The sequence below is a fragment of the Eleginops maclovinus genome, chromosome 3, assembly GCF_036324505.1.
Source record: "Eleginops maclovinus isolate JMC-PN-2008 ecotype Puerto Natales chromosome 3, JC_Emac_rtc_rv5, whole genome shotgun sequence".
NCBI classification, from domain to species: domain Eukaryota; kingdom Metazoa; phylum Chordata; class Actinopteri; order Perciformes; family Eleginopidae; genus Eleginops; species Eleginops maclovinus.
Genome location: NC_086351.1, coordinates 19048939 through 19073721, shown reverse-complemented (window position 1 = coordinate 19073721; position 24783 = coordinate 19048939). Strand labels below are relative to the sequence as shown.

At 39.6% G+C, this 24783-nt stretch overlaps 1 long non-coding RNA gene across 2 annotated transcripts in view; it reads right to left on the bottom strand.

Annotated features, from left to right (window-relative positions):
• The window catches only part of LOC134862338 (uncharacterized), an 87890-nt gene that overhangs the window by 54506 nt on the left and 8601 nt on the right, over positions 1–24783 (bottom strand). Inside the window, exons 2-3 of one of the 2 annotated variants that reach the window (XR_010165494.1) lie at positions 10918–11111; positions 4961–5837 (exon numbers count right to left, since the gene is read on the bottom strand). This is a non-coding gene — a long non-coding RNA (uncharacterized LOC134862338). Of the gene's footprint in view, positions 1–4960; positions 5838–10917; positions 11112–24783 lie in introns of those variants that run through there. The other variant, XR_010165493.1, reaches the window with a different exon arrangement.

Genomic DNA, 24783 nt, shown 5'->3' with positions numbered 1-24783 from the left:
CAGTATCTGGGGCTCTGTTCTGAAAGGAACACAAGGACGGGGGGGAGGAGAGATGGAAGATGAGGAGAAAAGAGGAGAAGAGAGGAGAACATCTTAGAGAGTGTGTGCAAAGGGAATGAAAACACACACACACCCGAAGGCTGGGGTCACAGTCAGAATGCTGGAGAGGTGCAGCGGAGCCGACGGCAACGCAGGAACACCTCGCTCTGCCTTTAATACACCCTGCCCACCCCGCAGATTTCAAAACAGATAGGCAAAAAAACAAAAAATCAACGCCCCCAAACCCACACATAGGCCTCGCACAAACCTCTACCATGTACATAAACTCTGCAGCCCCCATGCAGATGTTTTGTAGTCTTGTTAGGTCGAGCTCAGAGGGTGGGAACTGGTAAATTCGACAATGGCAGCCTCTGGGGAGTTGCAGAGTACTGTAGTCTCACTAAACACTCTCTACACATCGTGCCCCCTCTATCTCGATCTCTTACACAGAGGCGGAGGGAGAAGTGAAAGGTAAGCTTTTTTCTCATGCATAATTCTGCCTCACAGCGGCAAACATTGTGATGAATTTCCATTGGGGGATTGTTTTTTTGTTTTTTTTGGGGTGGTGTATTTTGAGGGGGCCACGAGGTACGGTGACGACAAGATAGTTAAGTTGGTTTGGGCAACAGCTTGTTTTCAATCAGGACATTTATGAGGGGTTGAATCATTTATGCGCCCAGCGTCCCGGGCGTGTGACAGATCCCTTGGAAACACAAATTATCATGTTGACTCGCAACAAACACTGTGTAATTACATCATGGCCTGTCGAGAGGCATTAAGGAATCTTCCGCCTATCGCCAAGTAATGAGACGCTAATGCAGCTACATATGACACAGTCATTGGCAGTTAAAAGATTCACCCAAATAAGCTGCCATTGAATAATTAGAAAAATATCACAGTTTTATAGGTTATGGTATTAGAGGGTCTCCAACATTACATTTCGTTTAATCCAATGTGTCTTACAATAAGTGAAATAAAGCATGAAGATACAAACTCAGCAAGAAAATGTGCTTATATAAGACAAACCATTGTTAGTCCTGATACATTAGAGTCAATTACCTAAATCTTTTCAGTACCACAGCTATTGTTTTTGTGTCAAACAAGAAGTTCAATAAAGGGTTCAGTAATAGATTCTCTATCAAGTAACATCATCTTTGCCCCCTGTGTATCAGACCTGCCTCCAATTTCTTTTTATACATTTCTATTCTTAGGTGAGGAATAAAAAGGCCCCGATTTAAAGTCCCATTTGAGATCCAGCCATGTAAAAGAGCCAGAAATGGGACAGTCCTGGCGCATGTGTTAGCACTCCACTTGATCCATCAGGCATCTATCTATTCACAGAGGTCTCTTTAGGAGCAGACCGCTCAGGGCTGCTTGCCTTCCCAATGTGAGTGTGAGAGAAATTGGGAGGGTCGTAGCCCTTAATGGTGTTGCCCCCCCCCCCCCCCCCCCCCCCCCCCCCGCCACAACCACCAACCCACCAATCTACCCATCCTACCCCAAGTTTCCTATCCTTAAATCTGCAGGGAATAAAGAGTGCTGTTAAACCCAACTGGAAGAGAAATGGTTTTGTTCAATGGGAAGCCACCACCATAAATTCCCACTTAATGCGGCGCAGGAAAGGCTGAGGCAGAAACAGGTGATTTCACCGCAGTGAGGGACGCCATTCATTACCTCTCAGCAGAGGGGAGGAAAAAGGCCCAGTACTGTAAACCTTTATTTTTAAGTCCTACCTTAGAGAATGTGGGGTTTTTTTTCCTGATATTTGATAGGTGATCTTGTACAGCAACTCTAATTTCAATTATATGATACGGTTTGTTTGATTGGTTGAGATGGATTAACTGTATGTTACAACAATTAATAGTTATTGGTTGTCTACATTCTGAACCCAAATGTTCAAAATAACTACATGTATTTAAACCTAAATTAAAACACAAAATCAACAATTTGGAGTTCCTCGAAATTTCTTTAAATAAAACTGATCATTGTTGATTTAATTTCACTATATTGTGGATTAAAAAAGTCACATTTTAAATGTATACATTTAATTATGTTAATTTCTAATGTTGATTAGTGTGTGTGTGTGTGTGTGTGTGTGTGTGTGTGTGTGTGTGTGTGTGTGTGTGTGTGTGTGTGACATCATGAATCGGATGTTAAAACCTTAATATATAACAGAAGGAAATATTATATCAGATTCATCTAAATAATGACAATTTGTTCAGTATGTGCTGTAAACCTAAAATGTCTTTCTGTTGGAAACACATAAGGGTTTGCAATTTTTTAAATATCGGTAAACTTTGACAACTCATCAGTTACATTTTGACACTGCAAGGACTGGTCCAAAATCTGAATAATGAGCCGTGACTGAAACACTTAGTGTGTGCGATAACAGTGGTCCTGTACCTATCTGGAGTCCCTGACCGTTGCCAAAGTGCTAAAAGTGATTTCTGTTCAATAATGTAATATCTTGGCAACTGGCCGGGAAAGGAGATATTCTCCGAAGAGATGAAGCGAGGATAAGACGGGACAAGAGGCTCTGAAGGGTGAGATAAGTGAAGGGGGGTGGGAAAGGTAAGATGGGGGGTTGGAGAAACAGTGGTACAGGAGAGAGCAGTAGTGGAGTTTGGAGTGAGCGGTAAGTGAGTTATATTTAAACCATTAGGCAGCTTATTCGCTCAGTACAAATGCAAATGAAGCAGCATTATCATCACTGCCTCTTCCCTGGAAATCGACTCCCTCCATAATACCTCGGCAGAAGTGGACCGGTCGTGAACCCTCCTCCTCTGCAGTGCCAGCTAGCCCTCCAATGGCCTACATACACAGCTAGACGCACACACACACAAACACACACATGCACACGCAAGCACACATGCACCCCTCCTCTGCTAGGCACCCGCCCAAATCAGAGATCAAAGGCTGGATTTGTAAAGCTAATGGCTGCTGCGCTGTAGCCAGGGACAGGGAATGAGGGGAGAGAGAAATAGAGTGAAAGAGGGCACAGACGCACGGAGGAAGAACAGTTTTTTTATTCTTTTATTTTTAAACATGCAAAATTACCAAACACAATGTGGGCTGCAAATGCCACGCTATTTTAAAAACAAGGCGATATAGAATACAGTGGGAGGTATCTCCAGAAACACCTAGCCACACTGAGGCGTTCACACTTAACTTTTGCTGGGTACTTTTAGGCAAAGAGACACGTCCACAGATGGTGACTATCTCTCGCTCGTCACTGTGTGGGATTGTGGGATTGATGGTGTTGAAACAGACCTTTCTCTTTGTCTCGCACATGGCGCAAGTGCTGCCACTATCCCCACAGTGCAGCGAGAGGCCATTGAGATAAATGGCATGCATACAAGAAAGAGAAGAAAGGGATAGGAGGCAAAAAAACGTGTCCTGGCCTCGAATAAAACAAAGAGAAATCTCAAGCATTCAGTCAGCCGGTTCGTATTGTCCCGACATTTATAATGCTTTAAGCTTGTCAGCAGTGCTCCGTCACTCCCACTCATTACAGCGCGATGAAACCCTTACTGTCGAAATCAAGTGCAATGTTTCACAGAAACATATTGGTGAGCATATTTGACGGCTAAAAGCTCCTCGAATAGAAAACTGAATCTTGTATATTAACAACTCAAGTCTTTGCTTAATATTTCCTCCATTAGGAGCCATTTTGGTGGCGAGTGGCGAGCTGACAATGACAAGGGAGGGAAAGTAGCTCTTGCATACATTAGCAGTGGAACCAGGCCAAAATGCTAGATTTCTCCTGATGACACTAACACTGTGACTTCATTATCATGACAATAAACAAGCGAAATGAGCAAAAATAAAAGTGTCAGAGCAGCGGAAAGGCGCCGGGGCCTCCTCTATGATGTCGATACCTTATTCTATGTGTTAATCAAGACAGCTGGTAATTCTCAATGCACATTTGAGGTCTTTGTGTGCCATTTTTTGACAGGGAACAAACTGTATTTAAAGTATTTTCACAATGGCGCAAACAGCCTTGTGTGTTTCCCTGTGATTAAGATAGTCTTTTTGCAATCCCCTCCCCACCCCTTCTCCTCACCGATCCCTGAGTCTCCATCACTCATCATGATGGGGCGCTGAGGGCCCCTCCATATCCCCGTGAGAGAGAGGATGAGGAAGAGGATGATGCCGAGGGATGAGGGCCAAAGCCAGAGCTCTTTGTCAGGTGACAAAAGCTTTCCAACACAACAATAGCTATCAGTCACTCCCGGAGCCTGTTGGATTATGCGGATCACTATACTGCAGCAGCGGTATGTGTAGGTGTCTGTTGAAGTATTGTGGGTTTTTTTTTTTTTGCTGTGGGTTTGGTAGGGAAAGCCGGACATGGTTGCCACCTGCTCTGCTTCTCAGCGCATCCAACACTCAAAGATCACCAACATTTTGCTTACATAACAAACAGAAGCAGCAGGACCAGAGAAAAATTTAACCTGTAAATGCAAAGCTAATATTGGCCTCACATTTCTTGTGCAAGTTGGATTTTGCGTTTTCTGTGCAGCTTAATTATTCAGGTTTACCAAACAAATTCAAAATAAAGAGATTTTCTACAATTTATTTCCAGAAAATGATTACAAATATGTAAAAAAAAACACAACTACATTCTGTTCTTGCTTTTACAGTAAGAAATGTTTCATAAGTTCTTTGAGTACCCTTTAATATATTCAACAAAACTTGTAATTTTTATTAAAACATAGTGAATGTTGAATGTTTTGTCAGGCGTTTCTTCAAGAGAACAACCAACTAAACTCCTAAAAACAAAACTCTTGCTTTTCTCAACCGTGTTTGTATGCAAACATTCTAACCACTGATTTTTTTTCACAATTTAATTGCAACAAACAAATCAAAAGGACGCCAAAATTACTACATTCTATTTATTTCTTTTACTGTAAATGTTGCTGTTTATACATTCAAAAGTGCCTTCTATTGGCTTTTCACCCAAGCATCACCCAACATACATGTGTTTTCCACAAGGTGACAGAAAAAAACTTTTAAAGGCTTTTTTTCTGACTGGAGTTTAGATCGAACAGGGCTATGCTTACTTCAAACCGCTCCATCAACATTTAAAAAAATGTAAACTTGTTTAGGCATAAATACCCTTGAAATTCGAGTTCACTTTGAATTTACTCTTTAGTAGTTTAGTCTAATGGTTCACCCACTTTAATGTTACGCTGATACAAACTCAGATCTACTGTACTGTATGTACAGTACATTTTGAAATACAATATAACATTGAAATGTACAACATTTTCCTCTGAAATGTAGAGTAATTGAGTGAAAATAACAAGGTTTATAAGGAAACAGAGCAAATCATTTCCATTTATATTGGGGCTCCTTTATATAACTACTATGATAACACACAATAACAGAAAAGAGCTGCATGTTTAAGCTAATAGAAAGCTGCATGTTGTTGTACAATAGTAGCTAGCTAGATAAGGTCAATGGATAAAGATGACCATTAAATACTCAGTACATGGTGGTGTGCGCGAGGGGCATTGACAGTGACCTCCAGCTCCACTCTCTCTCAGGTCAAAGTTCAGGGTGAGGAGGACAATGCTAAAGGATCAGAGAGAGGGAGCCTGAGAAAAGAGAGGTTAGATCCCTGTCCAAAACAAAAATCAATGCATGGCCGGTGGTTGGTCTCCTTCTCAATCAGCCACCATGACAGCTGCTCCAGATGGCCACTGGGTAAGTTGGCTGTCAGGCCATCAGTATCATCATTACCCATAAGGCCCGATCACGGTCAAAAGGTCAAGGGTGGCCTCTGTAGATTTGTCAACCTGAAACACCAGGGAAGGGCCAGAAATATTTGTATCACTGTCAGCGAATGACATTTATCTATTTTATGTAAATGGCTTATATAATACCAAAAGCAAAACGTAGCAACTCAAAGAGTAGTGATGCACTAAGGAAAAATGTATCATGAGAAGTCAACACTTCACATTTCATTCCTTTTCAGAGTGTTTCCGCAATATGACAAGTGAACCAACTTTTAAAATGCTTGTTTTCTGAATGGCTTTTGGATCAATCTGGGCTATGCTAACATGCTAACTGCTCCATCGACAGTCAAATAAAGTCTTTTGAATTAGGGATAAATACCAACAAAAGTTGGGCTTTTAAGTTTAATCTAAAACTATATTTAAAATATGTTGTATACGTTATAACATATAATGTGGTATAAATTATCAGATGGAGATGACTCGGAGACGTGTTTTACTGACTTTTTACACTATAGTTTATACCATCATAGCAGTATAGTCCTTTAATAAGCTGAATGTTTAAAAGCCTGATGGAGTGTCTGTGTCTTTGAACAGTAGTTGACCCTTGTGAACTCAAGACTAACACCACCGTGATGAATCTGAGGACACCAGGTCATGGGATGGTCAGGGGTCATAGAGAGGACACTTGTCTGACCTTTGCCTCTGTGTCTCACTGATAACCTTGCTGTGGAATGAGGAAGCTGGGCGTTAAGAGAAAGTAAAAAAGGGACACATAAGCCTCCTTTGGTCTTGAGTATTTTTAGTCATACTGTTTCGAGCCCTACTTGTTTTACTGTTAGATCTTTCTCCTTAGCTCCTTCAACTAGAGCTTCCTAATGTCCAGATTACTGGGATAATTTGACATTAATGGAAAATGTGTATTCCCTTTATTGCTAAGAGTAAGATGAATGGATTTCAACCACTTTCAAATCTGCTTGTTTAATATGTAGTAGGAGCTACCAGGTGGTTAGCTTAGCTTAGCTTAGCATAAAGACTGGGAACAGGAAGAAACAAGTAGCCCGGCTCTGTCAATGCTATACAAAGTCCACCTAGCAGGCTAGGATGGATTATCTTGATTGTTTACTCCATACAAACACGTATGTGTCTAAAGGTGTGGTCTCATAAAGGGCTAGTTGCGTCGTTCACTGGGATGGAATGGTTTAGGATTTTATCACAAGATCACAATAAAAAACACTCACAAAAATTCGATGGGTTGAGGATGGGTGACAATGCTAGAAAAGGGAAACATAGAGTTTGTTACGTGAAAAAAAGAACAATATAGTGCCAAGTGTTATGTGTCCTTTATATCAATGCAAGTGGACCCTTTGACTTATGATAATCTTATTTTAAAAAATGACAAATATGTAATTGCAGTATTTTTTATTGCCATATTGAGAGTTTTAAGCAACCTCCCTCTTCATTGGAATAACATTGTGAATTGCTATTATTTTGGCCATACTGCCTGTTCCTAATAGTCACCAAACATGACATTGGTATTCAAGCCCTAATTTCAGCCAATAAGAGAAAAGGAAATGTGAAGAAATAAGAGTTCTGAGTTGTATATGAAATCCTCAATATACCCTACCTATATCTTCTGAAGCCACTGTACACAAATACCCTTTTTGCAATCAGTGTACATTCAGTGAAAGTACAAATTGCAATATTAAAAGGCAGTATGAATGTAGGTAATGTGATTCCACCTTTGACAGACAGCTATAATGATTTATGTTCAGTCTCCCTTTGCTGGCTTCCCCTGATTAAACACAATGAGGGATCAACAGCATGTTTTATGATTGCTGTCTGTTTACTGCCCTGCCTGGTCAAAGACTCTGAGTGTGTGCATGTAAACATTATGTGATGTCTTACACACACACACACACACACACACACACACACACACACACACACACACACACACACACACACACACACACACACACACACACACACACACACACACACACACACACACACACACACACACCCCTGTTTGGGAAAACAGCAGTCGTGTAGGAGGGAATGCAGTGGCAGTATGTCTGGTGAATCAACAGTCTGACACGACCCTCTAAACAACAGATGCAGTCACACACACTCTGGCAAATATGCACACTCTGACTAACAAAAGCAAAAAACATACATCCGCACATGCACTAAATACATGCAGTAAACGTGACCTCGCCCTTACAATGGCACCCACCTACGCTGCAATCTGTGAGATGGTGGAAAGCAAAAAAAGAAGACGAGATGACTGTTATTGTTGAGATGGCATTTCATCGTGGATTACTGCCTGGCACTGGTATTGTGGCCTAGTGGAAAGGTAATGCAGATACAACTGACATGTTTTTAAGCAAACAATGCAGCCGCTGTACAGCTGGAGTAAGAATTTAGAAGGGTGGTATAAAAACATTTGATAGGTCTGTTCCTAAAAGTTTTAAATCCAGGTGAAAAATAAGTACTTTTTTGTATGTAAGTAAAATGTTTGTTTGTTTGTTTGTTTGTTGAATTTCCCAGACTGCTGTTAGCTCGATTAAATGGTTAAATGGGAAGAATAAATTATACTCAGAATGCATTATTTCAGAAAAGCTTTCTGGAGTCGTCAGAGGTCAAGTTAAAAAATAAAGTGTAGTTAAATCTTAATGCGGAACTAAAACTGCATTAGTTCGTCTTCACTCAAATCCATGTGAATATGGTTTACTAGTTACTAGATAGGTTACTAGTACTCGTGTCTCCACTCTGAAAACCAGTGGGGAAAAGTAACAAAGTACACAGTTACAGTCAGGCCTTTCCATCTGTACCTCTCTCAGTAGTCTTTACTAGTGTGGAGCCTTGATGGCCACAGCGTCACATTGATTTGCTCCGCAGCGTTATTTGATACAGGTAACGTTTACTTTTATCAGAGTATTTCTACATTTTTGTACTGCTACTTAACTAAAAATGTGCCCTTACTCGCAGCAAATACTGATGATAATACACAGGCACAGAAGTTAAACAATGTAGTTTCTCTTTAATCTTATTGCAGAATTGATTATATATTAGTATATTATATTAGTCTGTCTTAACTCAAACATCTGTGTATATGTGTTACCATTATCTTTGGTTTTCAGGGGAACATTCTTACTTAAATAAATGATCTGAAGTTGGCTAAAAACTCAATTCTGTGGGTAGCAACAAATACTTGTTTTTATTAACAATGGAATTTGTCAAATAAAATGCTCTTAAAAAGAATAAAAATATTTGAGAGTATCTCTCTCCCAAAACTCAAATTGTTCAAGCCTTTTGAAACCTTTTTTTGTTTAAAGGAGGAAAAACCAGGAGATCCTAAAGGCTTGAACTACATTTGTCTCTCAGACAGCACCTACAGTCTGCTCTGCCAGCGAGGAAAACAAGGAAGGAGCAACTAGACGGAGGGGGGACCTGTTGTATTATCCTCCTCACAGGGAGGCAGGGGGGGGTTGCTCTGCCATGTTATTGAAATCTCAGCGTCCTGAAGCACTCTGCTGTACTTCTCATTAACCGACGCAATGTTCGCCGGGGTGTCTCTTCCCTCTTTAATAATAAAACAATGCGCCCCTGTTTTCTGCAGACTTAAAGGATTTCCTAATTTAATCAACACGGGCAGGAACAATAACAACAAAAGCATCAACAATGGTAACATGGCCTCCAGTGTCTTGTCTGTACTTTTTGCAGAGAACAGTACTGGTAGATGGGGGGGGAAGTCATGTGCGTGTGTTTGTGAGTGGATAGGGGGGAGGAAAACTACAGGGGAAATGACGTTTACTTTAATGTAGATGACATAACAATGCAACTGTCAATCCATCAGCTGCTAACTCCAATAGCCTTTTGACTCCGGGAGGTTTCCCAAGTTAAATTACCCAGAAGTACCTTAGTGGCAGCCATGATAAGACTTTTTTGTCTTCTCTAGTTGATAGGAAAGAAGCTTCAAGTCTTACCTTGCTGTCTTCTTTAGCATTGGATACAACAGTTCATCCTTAACGGAAGGAAAGGAGAAAAATGTCGTCCCATAATTCTTTGTGGCCAGAAAATTTGAAGTGTCACTCCATTCGGTGTGTCACAGAAATAACAAATAGCAATGACCGCAAACGCTAAGTTTCGAGGCTGATTTAGCATTTCTACCTTGCCATATCTTGTTGAAGTAATTTACTGTCATTTTAAACCAAAAGGTGAACTACTGCATGAACGTTACACTTTTGACTGTAAAATGAATAAAAAAGTCCACATTTCAAGGTGTTTACTGAGTTTTTAGGTGTTTTGTAAGCTATTTTTATTTAATTGAAAATGCTGAACACATTGGTAGATTTGTAGGCCTAACAAGTTATGTACAATAGTACACAACATATGTTGCGTTAAGGGTTATTTATTTAAATAGCTTGATATAGTCATAGTCATTCAGATTAGTTTAGATATAGTGGATAGGAGCGTGAGCGCGACCAGCCATTTTCTTTCACTTTTCACATCTATTTTTTAAAAAAATCAAATATTGGTCGATAATTCATGTAGTCCACGTTTTTAAAACCCGAATGAATGATAAGAAAGCATCGAGCGAAGTTCAGTAGTCCATTTACGGAAAAGTACGTCAAATACTGTATGTTGCTAAATGCAAGGGCAGTTAGATTCTCCTAAAACTGTCTTTTCCTAAATCCTAATTATTCTCCTTCACATGTTCCTTTACGCCATGATGTCTTCCACGAAGGTTAAAAAAGTAAAAAGGAGATTAAATAAGTGTTGATTGTTTTGACAAAACAACCCCAGTTTGTGTTGTCTGAGCTCATGTTTAAACACACATTGAGCAAAGCCTGTTCCTCAAAGTGACCATTCCTTGACCCCACAGTCTTAGTGTACATAGGCACCCTGACCTGACGTTCACCCCAAATATCACTCCGACACCCAAACACTCCCCGACACACACACACACACACACACACACACACACACACACACACACACACACACACACACACACACACACACACACACACACACACACACACACACACACACACACACACACACACACACACACACACACACACACACACACACACACACACACACACACACACACATTATAGGCTCCACTGACCTCATGATCACCCTCTCATAGTCCAGCTGGCCTCTGGTTCACCCCACGACCTCCGGATCACCCCAGACAGCACCCTGAGAGACAGAAGGGCTGCCTGGGGTTTTAGGTGAAAGGCTACAGTCATCTTCCTCTCTGCGGGTGACTACAATCCATTTCCCCAACTCGGGACAGTTCATAACCCTGGTGGAGGGGATCTGAAACAAAGAAGGAAAAAAAACAACTCCATTAATCTTTAAACGTCGGAAAAAATAGTGACAAATGTTCATAACAGTTTCTCAAAGTCGTTCAATGTTGTTTTGTCAGTCCAAAACAAAAAGATGTTCACTTATATATGAAATAAAGTCAGGACATATCCATATTCGAGATGCTGAAAACTGGATTTTTAGGGCAGTTTTGCATGTTTTTTTCTGTTATTATCTATTTATAACTCATTTATTGATTATAAAAGATGTTGGCAATGTTTCTGGATCAGCTCATTTCAAATGTAAATGATTGCAAATAACAAAAGCTTCATTTTACTAAAGAAATATTTAAAGTAATACATTTTTGCCATTGTATTTAGTATTGTGATATTGTGTTAAGTTATGGTTGTGTATAATATGTTATATAACAATCAATCAATCAAAGTTTATTTTAATTTTTTGCCAGTGGACTTTACAGTTTGTACAGAATACGAGTATGACACCCTCTGTCCTTGGACCCTCACATCGATAAAGGAAAAACTTCCAAAGAAACCCCCAGTATAACAGCATAATGCACCTATGTACCTATGTAAATGATATGTAATTGCATTAAAAAGGGCACTATGATGCAGAACACACTTTTGAGATTGATAAACCTTTCTTAGAAACAAGAAAAGAAGAAGAAAAATATACAGTTTGACTTTAAAGTTTTCCCCCCTGAAATGTTTAAAATCAACGTTTTTCTCCACATCGCTCTTAATATGTTTAATATTGCCGTATAAATAACCTTTTTGGTACAGCAGGTACAGAATTATACCACATACACTGGAATCAGCTCATCTATAACTTTTCCGAAACTAATTTATTATTTGTTTAAATTAGATGTAAAAAAAAAAAGCCAACAAATATGAGCAAAGATGAAATCTGTTACTTCATTTTTAAGCTTGAATTAGGAACATCATTTCATGTTGAAGACATCAGAGCCCTTTAGAAAATGACTGTTCATTGAAGCTGCAGCAATTGAAATTATTTTCTTAAAAAAGACAACATTTTATTAATTTTCAGATTGACCCGAAATTCCAAGAAGAAATCTCTAACCTCTAAATTTTTAGATTTTGTTTTACATTAGCTTATACTGCAACTTTAAAATCTGTTGTGCAATATTAGCGCTACTATTTCACAGTTCTTCTTCAAAATAAGCTTTTCCTGACGTGTTATTCCACCGCCCAACCCTGGTTCAGACGACGTTCCTATGGGATTCCATTAGCAGCATTGTACTATAGACACCATAGACAAAGGGAGAGTCATTGTGTTAAAAAAAAACCTTCTATATTCGAGGAAATCTAATTATGTCTACCAGTACAGTATCAGATGTTCCATACAGTGCAGGAATCTGGATAAACATTGGGCAGAAAGGTAGAATTTTGTGCACAATATGCAATAGCTCCATCATATTTGAAATGCAAACCAGCTCCTTTGGTGAGAGACTAGTGGGAGTTGGAGGTGCACTGCAATGGCTTCTGGGAGTAGAAAACAAACAGCGCTGTCAAAACAAATGCTTTAATGCCTGCGGAGGCTGTCCTGCACTCTGCAGTTAGCAAGACTGGTCCATAGTAGCCGGCTTAATGGGCTAATATGGATGAGAGAATTTCTTCTTTTTTTTCATGGTGCTTTTGTAAGCTGAACTTTACATCAAAGACCCGTGATTAATTACTGATAAGGGGTTAATAAAACATTAATGCTTTTTGTAATTAACCACGATCCGAAATACAGTACGCCCCCCCCCCTTCCTCCGTTTCCCACCACCACTTCTCTCCTCACTCACCCCCAGCTATGTCTTGTCTTCATCTTTTTATGTCACATTCTGCTGCATTGCCATCTTGGAATTTTTTTTTTTTCTCCGAGGTTGAAGCGAAATCATTAAAATAGGAGTATAGGATGGGCCAGAAGGGAACAAACACAGCCCCAGATTTGTTTATCCTGCTCCAAAGGATGACGGGGTGGCGGGTTTTTAATTAAGGGCTTTTGAATATTAATTTGGAAGGGTGATGGAGGCTTCTACAAGGTCAAGATAGAAAAAGAAAAAAAAACAAGAGCTTCATCACGCTGACTTTTACAAGAACTGAGCCTCCAGAAAACAAAACACTCTCGTTAATTGTCTTGCGCCGGTGAAGGGGGTTCGCGGAAAAAGTTACGTTGCATCATCAAAACAGGGATTCTCGCCGGTTCCTTCCACCTGAGTCGGGCACACTGAACACAACTTAAGTTTGGAAATAAAAACACTTGAGAGGTGAAGTGTTGGGCGTAAGGTTCTTATAATCAGAGGAGGGAATGTAATTCAGATTGAAATATGCACTGCAACATATAATCACATAAATAAGACTTGGGATTTGCAGGGGTGGAGTATTCTACCGTGCTTTGCTTTGTTTTCACTGACGGCTAAAACATATGTGTGTTATCAGCCTTTCAGCAGCTGTCCCGATATAAACTTGGTTATTGTTTTTCATTCACTTATTTGGGTTGAAACTAAAAAGGGACAATTCACATATTTTTAATGTCTTGTGTCGATCTACAAGAGCTTTCTAAAGTTTCAAAATACATCATCAATGATCTCACAGATTGGATTTTGCGTTCAACATTTTTACAATACACTTTTCAATACAAACAGCAATATAGTCAAAGTCAACGCAAAAGAAGGGTGTAGAGGGATGACACTGTTAATGTATTATTTGTGAGTGTTTTTATTTAACACCAGGTGTAACCATAGGAACACATGCATGCACATGGTCTTACATCAGTGCATGCTGTACTCCAAAACATAAATCTACTTTTTGTTCCTTAACTTGGACTTATGATTTAAGATCCATACCATAAAGTGTGTGTGAAACACTGTATGGGGAGGTTTATGAAAGATGAGGGAATTTATGTGTAAAGGAAGGTTTGATGAAAGACACTAATAAGATGCATCATGCGGAACGTATTTTCCACCGTTTTGTGGAGCTTGACATATCCTCAATTCATAAAGTCAACAAATCTCGGCCCCCGCTGTTTTGATTTTGTCAATTTATTTCGCATCAGTCTATGAAAAGAAATCCAACTTTATGGAGGTGAAATACAAAATCGTTGGATTACCCCTTTTAAAGAATATTCCCATCATACAGGTTGCACTGTATGATATAAAAATAGTTTGCAAATTGGAATTATAATGTGTGCAGGATTTGGTTTTAACTCAAAGTATGTTGAAATAAAAAGGGGTCGAATTGTCAAAAAAAATCAACACACTCATTTTCTTTGTTACTTTGCCTTTTTTCATCCTTCGTGGAAAACATCATGGGGTGAACAAAAATGTGATGGAGAATAATTAGGCTTTGGGAAAAGACAACATTGGTCTTACGAAAATCCAACTGCACTTGCATTTGTCAAAAAAATGTACGTACTTTTCTGTAAATGGACTTCTGATCTTCGCTCCTACCGTTCTTATCATTCAATTGTTTTATAAAAACGTGGACAAATTAAAAGGGTATTTACATTAACAAAACAAATCTGAAATGTACCCACAAACATTGTTTAAAGGAACAGACCTAAGGCAGAAAACCGTCAATTTACAACTGTATTTATTTGGGAATTGATTACATTTCATTATTTTTTCTGTATTTATTAGACTTTAAGATTTCTTTGGATTCCAGCACGGTAAATTGCATTAAAATTAATTGGCCAACTGCAGTATTTGAAAGACATTTTCAAAGTGTCCTTTTCATTAATAGAACGTCATGATGACTAAGAAGTCCCAGGATGTTATCCACATGAAAAATGTAATGCCATTCCAGTGACCAACACACACACTCATAAACACTTGATGCACACAAACACACATACAGTACACACTCAGAAAGGTCACACAAGTAAGCTCTCTCTATCTCCCAAACACACACGTATACACCTAAACACAGTGGATGAGACAGCGGGAATGTGTGGTTAATATTTAACAAACAGGAACAGAAATAGATGGGCTTGTGTGTTCGGAGCTGAATGGGTTTCAGCAGAGTGGCCTCTGTGGCACATGAAACATTTAACACACTGCACACAGTAAATCATCGGAAATAGAAAAGTAAAGTTTACATCAAGATAGACTTGTAAAAGAGCTTCCACTGGACTGGATGACGCATGGATTTGGCTTTCTATATTTCTTTTTTCCCCAGCTCATGATTAAAAAGGTGCTAAACAAATGGACTGCAATCCAAAACTGTATGTCACAAATGGGTTGTTTATAGCATATTATCTGAAATTAACAGCTTATAAAACCATTCTTTGATGATAAATAATCCACGCTTTTACTTGCAGGAAAAAGACTCCACATTATAGATTAAGGCAATCACCAACACTAATTCAAAGTCATCATATTACCAGGTTTACTGTACGCGGGGATCGCATTTCCTTAAAGAGAAAAAACATCTGGTGTACGAGTTTGTGTGCGCGTGTTGTTTTTGCTTTTCTCTGCCTTTTTAAAGCCTGCACATGTGCTACCTGTGTGTATGATAAATCTGTTCTCCCTCATAATCTATGTGATTCAAAATGTGATATATGTGAGCGTGAACTTTGAATTATGACCCGCACTGCGGATCGTAAATCTCTCCTCCCAAACTCTCTCTGAGTATACACTCTTACACTCTTTGGTTTGGTCCACTCATAAATCTCTCCAAACTGGAGCGGACGTATACACTCTTTCTTTCGTTCTTTCTTTCTTTCTTTCTTTCTTTCCAACTCTCGCTCTCACAGAAGTTGGAGACTTAAGATTAGTCAAAACAACAGTGGAGAGGCCAGCTGACTTTTGTTAGTACACGTTAAAGCAAACCAAAATAATGTTTAGACTTTCAGAAGAGCAAATTTAGATAGTTTGCTTTGAATTATAAGGAACTTTTGCAATGGATGCATCAAGAAACATTTGGATGTGGTATTTACCAGAAGAAACTTTTAGTTTTTAGATAAACTGGGGCGGCTGCGGAAGTAGATAGTCATCCTCCACTAGTAAGGTTGGTGGTTCCAAACTCAGTCAGCAAGGCAATGTATCCAAGCAAGGGTTTAGGGTTAGGGATAGGGATTCACACACATTCATAAAGAGTGTGAAGTAATTACAGACTATTTAAGTATTTGAATGGGTGAATGCTAACTAATGCTAATTTGTCAAAGTTGTTTGTCCAGATATTCAACCCAAACTGCTTCCATTTGTGTGTCCAAGCAAGGGTAAGCGTTTCATCCATTCATACACATTCATACAGTGGGAATTCATACAAACTATTAATGTATTTGACAAAGCGCTTAACAGGTTGTAAAGAATGTAGTGCTGAAAAAATGCTTTCCATCCTTTTATAATTGAATCCAAAAGACATTAATATTTCCTGTCCTTTAAATTGAGAAATTACCTGAACCTAGAAGTAACCAAAAGCAGTAGTTCTTTGATAACTTGCTCACATAAAAGTAGACATTCTAGTTCCATTTGAACAATAACAGTCTTTTTGGCCAAAAAACCTCCCACAGCTTCCAGACTGACCACTGGTTCAAGGACTGGAGCCTTGAGGGTGTTTTCCAGACGGTGTTTTCTCTCTGTGGCACATTTGTGTCGCAGCCAAAAGATGATTTCAGGAGAATCACAGCATCAGCAGCCACACAACCGGAGTGGTGAGAGGACAAAAGAGTCGTCTGCTATTGTTACCCTGGCTCTCAATAATTTGCAAGTTAGCATGAGGTGCGATATCACAAACAAACGCCCTCAAATGAAAAAGGAAAAAAAAATATTGCCATCGCGGCATCCTTCTGTCACCTGTGAAAAGAAGCACCTGTGATGCGCTAAGAGCCGGAGCATGGTGGCGGCGAGATCAGGCCATGGACATTCTGAGGCTTTTCCAATACATACTATAGTCAGTGGGCTTCAATCAACCTGGGCAAGACCAATAACGTCAAGAGTTTCCTCACGGTTTAAATATATTTACAAAATGTGTCTTCTTAGATGTTTTGCATTGTCCATGAAAGCCTTACTTTTTTCTAGATAAGGTGTGCTGTTGCTCTAGACGTAGATTTAATCTTTTGACTTGTCACCGACATAAAATAAGTTGTCGGTTAAACATATTTTAAGCCTCACAGTGGCACATAAAAGCAGCTGTGACAGAAGTATTTAAATATGTGACATAGAATTAAAAAAAATGAGAAACCAAATTATATCAGTACACGTTACCTTTAATCTTAACATCTTTTTCAGCTAGCCCTGACTGTAACAGAATACTAGAATTCTTGAAATTAAATAATGCCTTTTGATGTTGGTGTGTCACCACAAGATCTCCAGTGGCCTCCCCTTCCAAAGAATTCTGGATGCTTCACTGTGAGTAAAATTAAACTTTTAGGTACTATTCAGCAAGTAAGCAATATTCCTACCTGTCACATGTATATTTTCTACTTTTTTAAATGCTATTTTATTTCTATTGAGATGTTTACATTTTGAATTGTTTATGTCTTTTAATTTGACTGTGTACAATGCCTTGTCTTTTAATGATGCTGCAACGCCAACATTTCCCAATAAGTACTTCTTATCTTATATTTATTAAATGACAATAAATCCTAAAAAACTAATTGAAGTATTAAGCAACATATGGTTTATATTTGAGTTGAATATGCCACGTAGTATATAGGATCAGTGTTTCCTCTAGACCTATAATAAATAACATTAATCAAATAATAATATATTTTCCAGTCATCCGTGAAACTACTTCTTCACTTTGTAAACAGAAATTCATTCCTGGTGATTTTTTTTTAAACCAGACACAGCTTGCATTTAGTGAGCTGATGCACCTGATATGGTTCATTATGATTGTCATTTCCACTTCTGCTCCTACGGGTGCCGCTGCAGCCGTTTTGCTGCCGGTAACGGCGCTATATGGAGTAATTAGCCCGAGTGTGTCGCGGTGGGTTTACGGGACGTCGTCGCCTCCATTAAGGCTGACATTCATCGCTCATCAGTCCACTCACAGATGATGATGATCAACATACGGCGCATCATCGCCGCTAATGAGATGCGCTTTGCTGATGAAAGCCATTCGTCGAAATTCAAGCGTAAAAAAAAAAATAGAGAAAGGGAGACAGGAGGGGAGAAAGAGAAAAAACACATACACAGGAAGGCGTATTCGGACAGCGCTCATCTTTCAATCTAATGGTGTTAACTAAGATTCATTAACCACCAGCCATCTTTGTCCTGCAGGAATCTTGGAAGAGTGTTTGTCTGTTTCTCTTCCATACTCTGTTTTGTGTGGCATGTGGTCATATTGTGTGCGAGTGTTCTGTGTTTGTATGAGTGGCCATGGGAATCAGTCGCACATTAATCTGTTTCAAAGCAAAGGTTCACATCGTGCCATTATCTATAGTGGAAACAAATCCACAAATGACTTGCTCCTGGAAATGTGGCTGTGTGTGTGTATGTCATCGTGGGTGTGTGTGGGTGTTGTCTGTGCAGACGGGGTGCTCATCATCTCCTGGAAGGATTGATATGAACATTCTGTCACTCACGGGCAGCACAGATGGCTAATTTCCGGAAAAGAGCAGATTTGAGCCAGGTTTTAAGAGGGAAAAAAATGGAAATGGCACTTTTTCAAAGTGTGTGTGTTTTGGATAGTGTCAATGTGTGTGTTTGTGTGTGTGTAACTGCCCATAATGTAGCGGGGGTTCAGTCAGGCTTGACCACTGACAGATAAAAGCTTTGTGTTGTTGAGCTGCCAGCCCAACATGGCTGCCTGTCAGAGTGTGAGTGAGCAGTGCATGTGTGTGTGTGTGTGTGTGTGTGTGTGTGTGTGTGTGTGTGTGTGTGTGTGTGTGTGTGTGTGTGTGTGTGTGTGTGTGTGTGTGTGTGTGCAGTGAAACCTCCAATGTGATCTAGGCGCCCACAGCTGTGGAGCTCTTCCAAAGTGCTAACATTTAGACAAACAAACCCTTCTCCACATCCATCAGAGGGAAAAAAAGAGAAAGAAATCCAGATAACGTCGCTTCAATACCCGTTTAACACTCGCTCCTCTCGCCACCAAACATTGGCTGGAGCTTTGTGGAAGGACGAGGGAGAGGTTGTGACAGGATTATAGTGCTGTTTACTGTAAATAACCAATTTAATGACCGCTGGCAAGCTTCAAAACAGTCCAGAGGCTCAGAGAGAGAAATGGAAATACAAATGTGAGTCATCTGGTTGACTCCCCATAAGGAAGATTTAGCAGAGGTACTTTGGAGCCGTGCTCGTGTGATGCCGTGAAATAAAAAACTAAATAAAAGTACCACATTTAGATAAGAGGGAGCTACTTTTCAGTCAAATGTTGAGTGACTGAGATGCATTGTTGGTGATCAAGTGCTGCCAAAACCTCGAGAGAGGAAACCTTGTCCAGAGGACTTCAGACAATATACTGTAGCTTGGATTTGTGAAGGGGTACTTGGATGTGTTCTTGGATGGGCAATACCAGATCAGGGCTGAAGGGTAGAAATGTGTTTAGGACCAACACAGATCTTCCCCGGGATAATTTTCCCATAACGATGCTAAATAGTTTGACAAATATATGTTGAAATGTGTAAGACAGTAAGATAGCATTAACTTTAAGCATTAACAGCTAACAGTTACCAGTGAGGTTCCATTGACTCACATTATGATGCAATTGAGCTCTATTTAGTGTTTGGCAAAGCTAAATAGTAATGTTACCATGCTTTGTTGAAATGTATTCATTTTAAAATGTAGTTTTTGGCAAAAAATAAAAATAATAAATAGCATACAATTGTTGTAAAAGACATATTTTTCACAGCAATAAAAAAGAAAGATAAATAGTTCAACAAATCAAGGTTCAAATCTGCAGGAGAGCAATTTAGCTGTTAGCAGCTGGTGGGCAGAACACTCCTGCTTGGCTAAGTAAAGTTGCTAATGGCTAACATTACCATAGCCAGATTCCATTGACTTGCATTATGAGTTCTATTCAGTACAGTACTCTATTGGTAAAGCTATTATAATGTTTTGATAAATGTAGGTTTGGGTGGGAAATTTGATATATAGCCGACAGTTGTTAAATGATGTTTTCACAGCAATATAAAATATACATTAGAGAGGGAATTACGACCCGTTTACCTTACTAATATAAACCAGTATCAAACTGTTTTAATATAGGTTTATGTATTGTAGTAATCTGTCTAACTGGGTATTGTAATCTGGCATGTATTGATAATACATATCTGGTTTTGTGACACACCTAGTGTAACCTGAAACCAACATATCTGCATATTTAAAATGTGTATGCTCTATGTGTCGGCCTGCATGCATGTGTGTAGAATTTGTGCATTCACCCAACAGTGACTCCCCTGTTTTAAATAGATGGACGTGTTTATGATTTCTGTGTGTGCAAGTGTGTGTGTTTGACATGCAGTGCATAGGCGTATATCTGTGTGTTCATCTGTGCTAAGCGGATGAGGGCCCCGGTGAGCAACGCTTAAACATCCAGCTCCTTGTCCTTGCCCTTGTCAACATGGCGCCGTCCGTTATCCCTCACCTAGCAGACAAAGACACTTCTTACAGGAGGGATCATCAGTCGCCTTTGCAACTCTGCAGATTCACTCCATAAATCCTAATTATACCCCTCCCAAGTCCCCCCCTCCCTCTCTCGCTCCACAAATAAATGGTCAGAAAGTGTAAAACATCTGCTGCGTGGATCATCTCAGTGGCTGTGGAAGTAAATCATCCTCGTCTGTTTCTATTAGAGAGGCATGAGAGTCAGGGGACTTCAGCTCTGCTGTATGTGAAGCATCCCCTCACTGACTCGTTCCACCACGTCACTTGACTTAAGCTTTAGATTGTTGTCGGCTGATCATTTTTATGTTTTGGAGCACTTAAGGAGGTTCTCATAAGGTATTAAAAGCATGTTACAAAACCAATGACAAAAATATATTTAGCACAACGTTGCAACAAAATAAAAACGCATGTTCAATGCTTTTAAGTTTCTAATATTAGATAACATTTGGGATAATTGACGCGCTGTCCAGAAGAGCAGTACAGAGATTTCGTATTTTTGTAGGCTAGCCATGAAGTTCGCATCGCAGGAGCTCCCTGTTCAGCTTTGTTCTCGAGGTGGGTTGCAGAACAATTCAGATTAGTTGCATGCACTATTCAGGACAGTTGCTTACGGTAGTCTGCAACTTAGTAGTAGTAATTGGGTCTTTTTCCCGCCAAATAACACCGGAAAACCAAGCGAGCTGGGCACTGAGGTACATCTTGTACAACATAAGTAGATCCTACTAGATCTATTACTAAAAAGCACAGGAGAGGCTGCACAAACAGAAAGATGGTGCTGTTTGGCCAGCTCATAAAGACCAAAAACGTTCTGATAGGGCTGCGCTCGACTAAAACATTTTCTAGTTGACCACTAGTCGTCAATTCAGGCGATTAGCCGGCTAATCGTCGCACGTATATAATATATTATGATTATTAATATTATTTTTTCTCCCAAAATGGTTTCAATTTCAAAGGCTGACATTTTTTATATATATATATATATAAATTATAAATAAATATAAATGAAATGTTACAAGCGCATGGGTCACAGCTCACTGCAAGTAAGGAACGGTCCGCCCATCAGCGGAATACACCGGAAGCGTTGATGTGGAGGCAACGGATGCGGGCTTGGAGGGAATTAAAGGGAATAAAACATGGCAATAACAATAGCGCTGGTAAGACAGAGAGGCTTTATCATTCACTCCATCCCACAACACTATATGTTAGACCTTTAACTTCTACAAGTACAGTAATTTCTTTCGGTTAAATATTAAACATCACCCAGCCCTGTTGCATTTGACAGTGCATTGTTGTTTACTTGTGTAAAAAAGCAGATGGCCTTAACATATTTGATGTCAGGGGGAAGGGAGGGTGGCAGCGGGTTCATGCTAGTTTAGTTTTGTGTGTGTTTCTTGTGCGGGCGTCTGGTATTTTATTTGCCCTCGTCCTTTTCTGCCTGTCTCTTCTCCCCTTCTCCCTCTCTCTCTCGGCTCTCCTCAGCTTCCAGCCGGCCTTGCTTGCAGACAGGAGGTCAGGCCATGCCACTCTGCGCTGCCTGCTATGAGCGCCGGGTCACCAAGCCAGATAACACCACCAACTGTTCAATATTTGAAGAAATCAAGCATTCTGTTTGTTTGGAAATTTCACTATTTGTTCACATTCTTTCCACCTCCCCTGATAAATCTTGCACTTTATGCAAAACAGTGGAACAGTTCAAGGATGGAAAGTAACAAATTAAGGCTCTGTGAAAGCTGTAAGGCAGTAGCTCTTTTGTTGGATTGTATGAAGTAAGATAAATGAACGCTTTGAGATTCTGTACCTTTTTAATTCATTGTGGGATACATATTTCACATGTTTTGTATTAGAAACAGGCCGGCCATAGTTTTGAGTTAATCCTCCACAAAGCTTTAAACTTTTAGATATCCATATGCAAATGTTCGCAAAAAATATTTTTTTAATCAAACCTAACTTTTATTTTTGAGTTTAAAATGTGCCAGTAGTGTGAGAATTTCAGTTTACAGTGCTTTCACTCAAGTGGGATATTTGGCACTTCTGTGTTGCTGTTTATCATGAATATTCAAAACGGAGTTGCATTCCAAGACTGAGAAACCAAACATGCAGATCAGTGAGGAAATACACTCCACCACTGACAGTTTCAACTGGCTAATGTAAATGTACTTTTCCTTTCTGGTTACAGCTATAGCCAGTGAAAGCAACCAGTGGTAAAATAGAAAGCCACAGTTGTGTGCACGAGTAGAAATCGTGCTGTTTAAAACGGGAGTGCTCCTATGTGCAGCTGAGCCACGCAGTTTCCTCCGCAGTAAAAAGGTGATTTATTTAGTGTTTGGGGGGGCTGTCAGGCCAAGCAGGAGATTTCACAGGGTGTAATTTGATCTTAAATTGCTTGGCTACATGCACTTTTAACAGCCAAGAAAGGGACACCCACATAGGTTTTTTCAATAAAAGGATGACAGACATTTCATTCCAACATAACCCAGAAGTTGAACATATGCAAACTCAACCTATACAAATATACATGTTAACACATTGCGATAAGTGCCAACATGCCAGCATGTGGCAACACATACAGGAAAGTGATGGCTCATCTTGTACACATTTCCATCATTTGCATAGTGTTGTCACCTTTTTCATGTGTTTCATTCATGTTCTGCCAAAAAGTCAACGCCATTCCATAGGAGCTGGACCCACTATCAATATATATAAAGTACTGTATTGATTCAGATAACACTGATTCGGTTTTTACATGCAAACATTAATTCAGTCAACACTTTATTTAATTTGCAATGATATGCCATTATAGTGCTGTGTGTTACAGAAACTGCAATAAATGCAATGATTGTATGAAATAGAAATAAAAGTTACAAAATGTACTCAGCATCAGCATCTAATGGGAATGCAATCGCCTGAGTTAAGATATGCTAACAAGATGCGAACGCCTTTGTGAGGCAGTACTTATTCACAGCGGTGCTTTGAGGAAAATGCTAAAGCTAGCATACATGCACAATGAAAATGCTAAAAACATTATGTCTAGCAGTTGTGTTTAAAACAATTCATCAATATAGATTAGCATGTTAGACTATTGCCATTTGCTTTTTAGCATTAAACCTGAGACTATATGAATATGTCTCCATGCACTGATTGCCTGCAGAAATGTGCTTCAACATCCGGCTCACTTCCTGCGGGCTTGACATTAGACTTTATAAATTATAAAAAAATATAAAAGTTAGCAACCTGTTAAATTAGGCATGTGAGTTACAACTGTATTCACTTGTGAAGCGAGCCACCAGTGGCCATTCACTGAACTGCAGCTTTTGGCATAAAAGCATTTGCTTAAGCAGAGTACACTAAGATCCAACACACCAACTGACATAAATTCAGTTTTAGGAATAACAAGCAACTTACAAAAATGATCTTTAGGAATAACAGACAACCACCCGATCTACAAACAAGTCAATTTTTCCTTTACGATGTGCTATTACGCAGACTACTTGCAGCTCCGATCCATAGCTTCTCTGTGGTACTGTAATTCGCCTGATGATTTCAGCAGCTATACGAGCAGGGAAAGGGTTTTTTGTCCTCACTGTCAGATGATCTCACATCATCTCCTACTTTGTCTCTCTCCGCAGGTTCTCTCTGCCTGTCTTACTAACTCTCTCTTTCCATAATGTCCTCTCCAGACACCAGTACACTTGAGGGGTTTAAGGTAATTGCACTCGGGGCTTCATCTTAGCACTGCTTTCTCACATGTGGAATCATTATCCAGGCTAACAATTACAGCCTGCTCTAGTAATTGATCAGAAAACTGTCTGGAGGAGGTTAAAAGGTATTAAATATCACCACTTTCTTAATTTACTGCGCCTGTCAAATAAAAAAGAAGGCGAAAGAGGAGTGGAAATGAGAGTCCTGAGCCTTTTCCTTCTCTCAGCTTAAATAATGACCCCCAATTAGAGTTCTTCTCTGTTACTATGCACTTCTCTAATGCAGGTCTGTTGGACCTTTAGCTAATTTTGTGTACACAGGGTCATGAAGATTTTAATTTATCGTCTTGGCATTGTAGATGTGTGCGTGGGTTCACTTATGTGTGTGTGAATATGCATCCGCTTGCACATT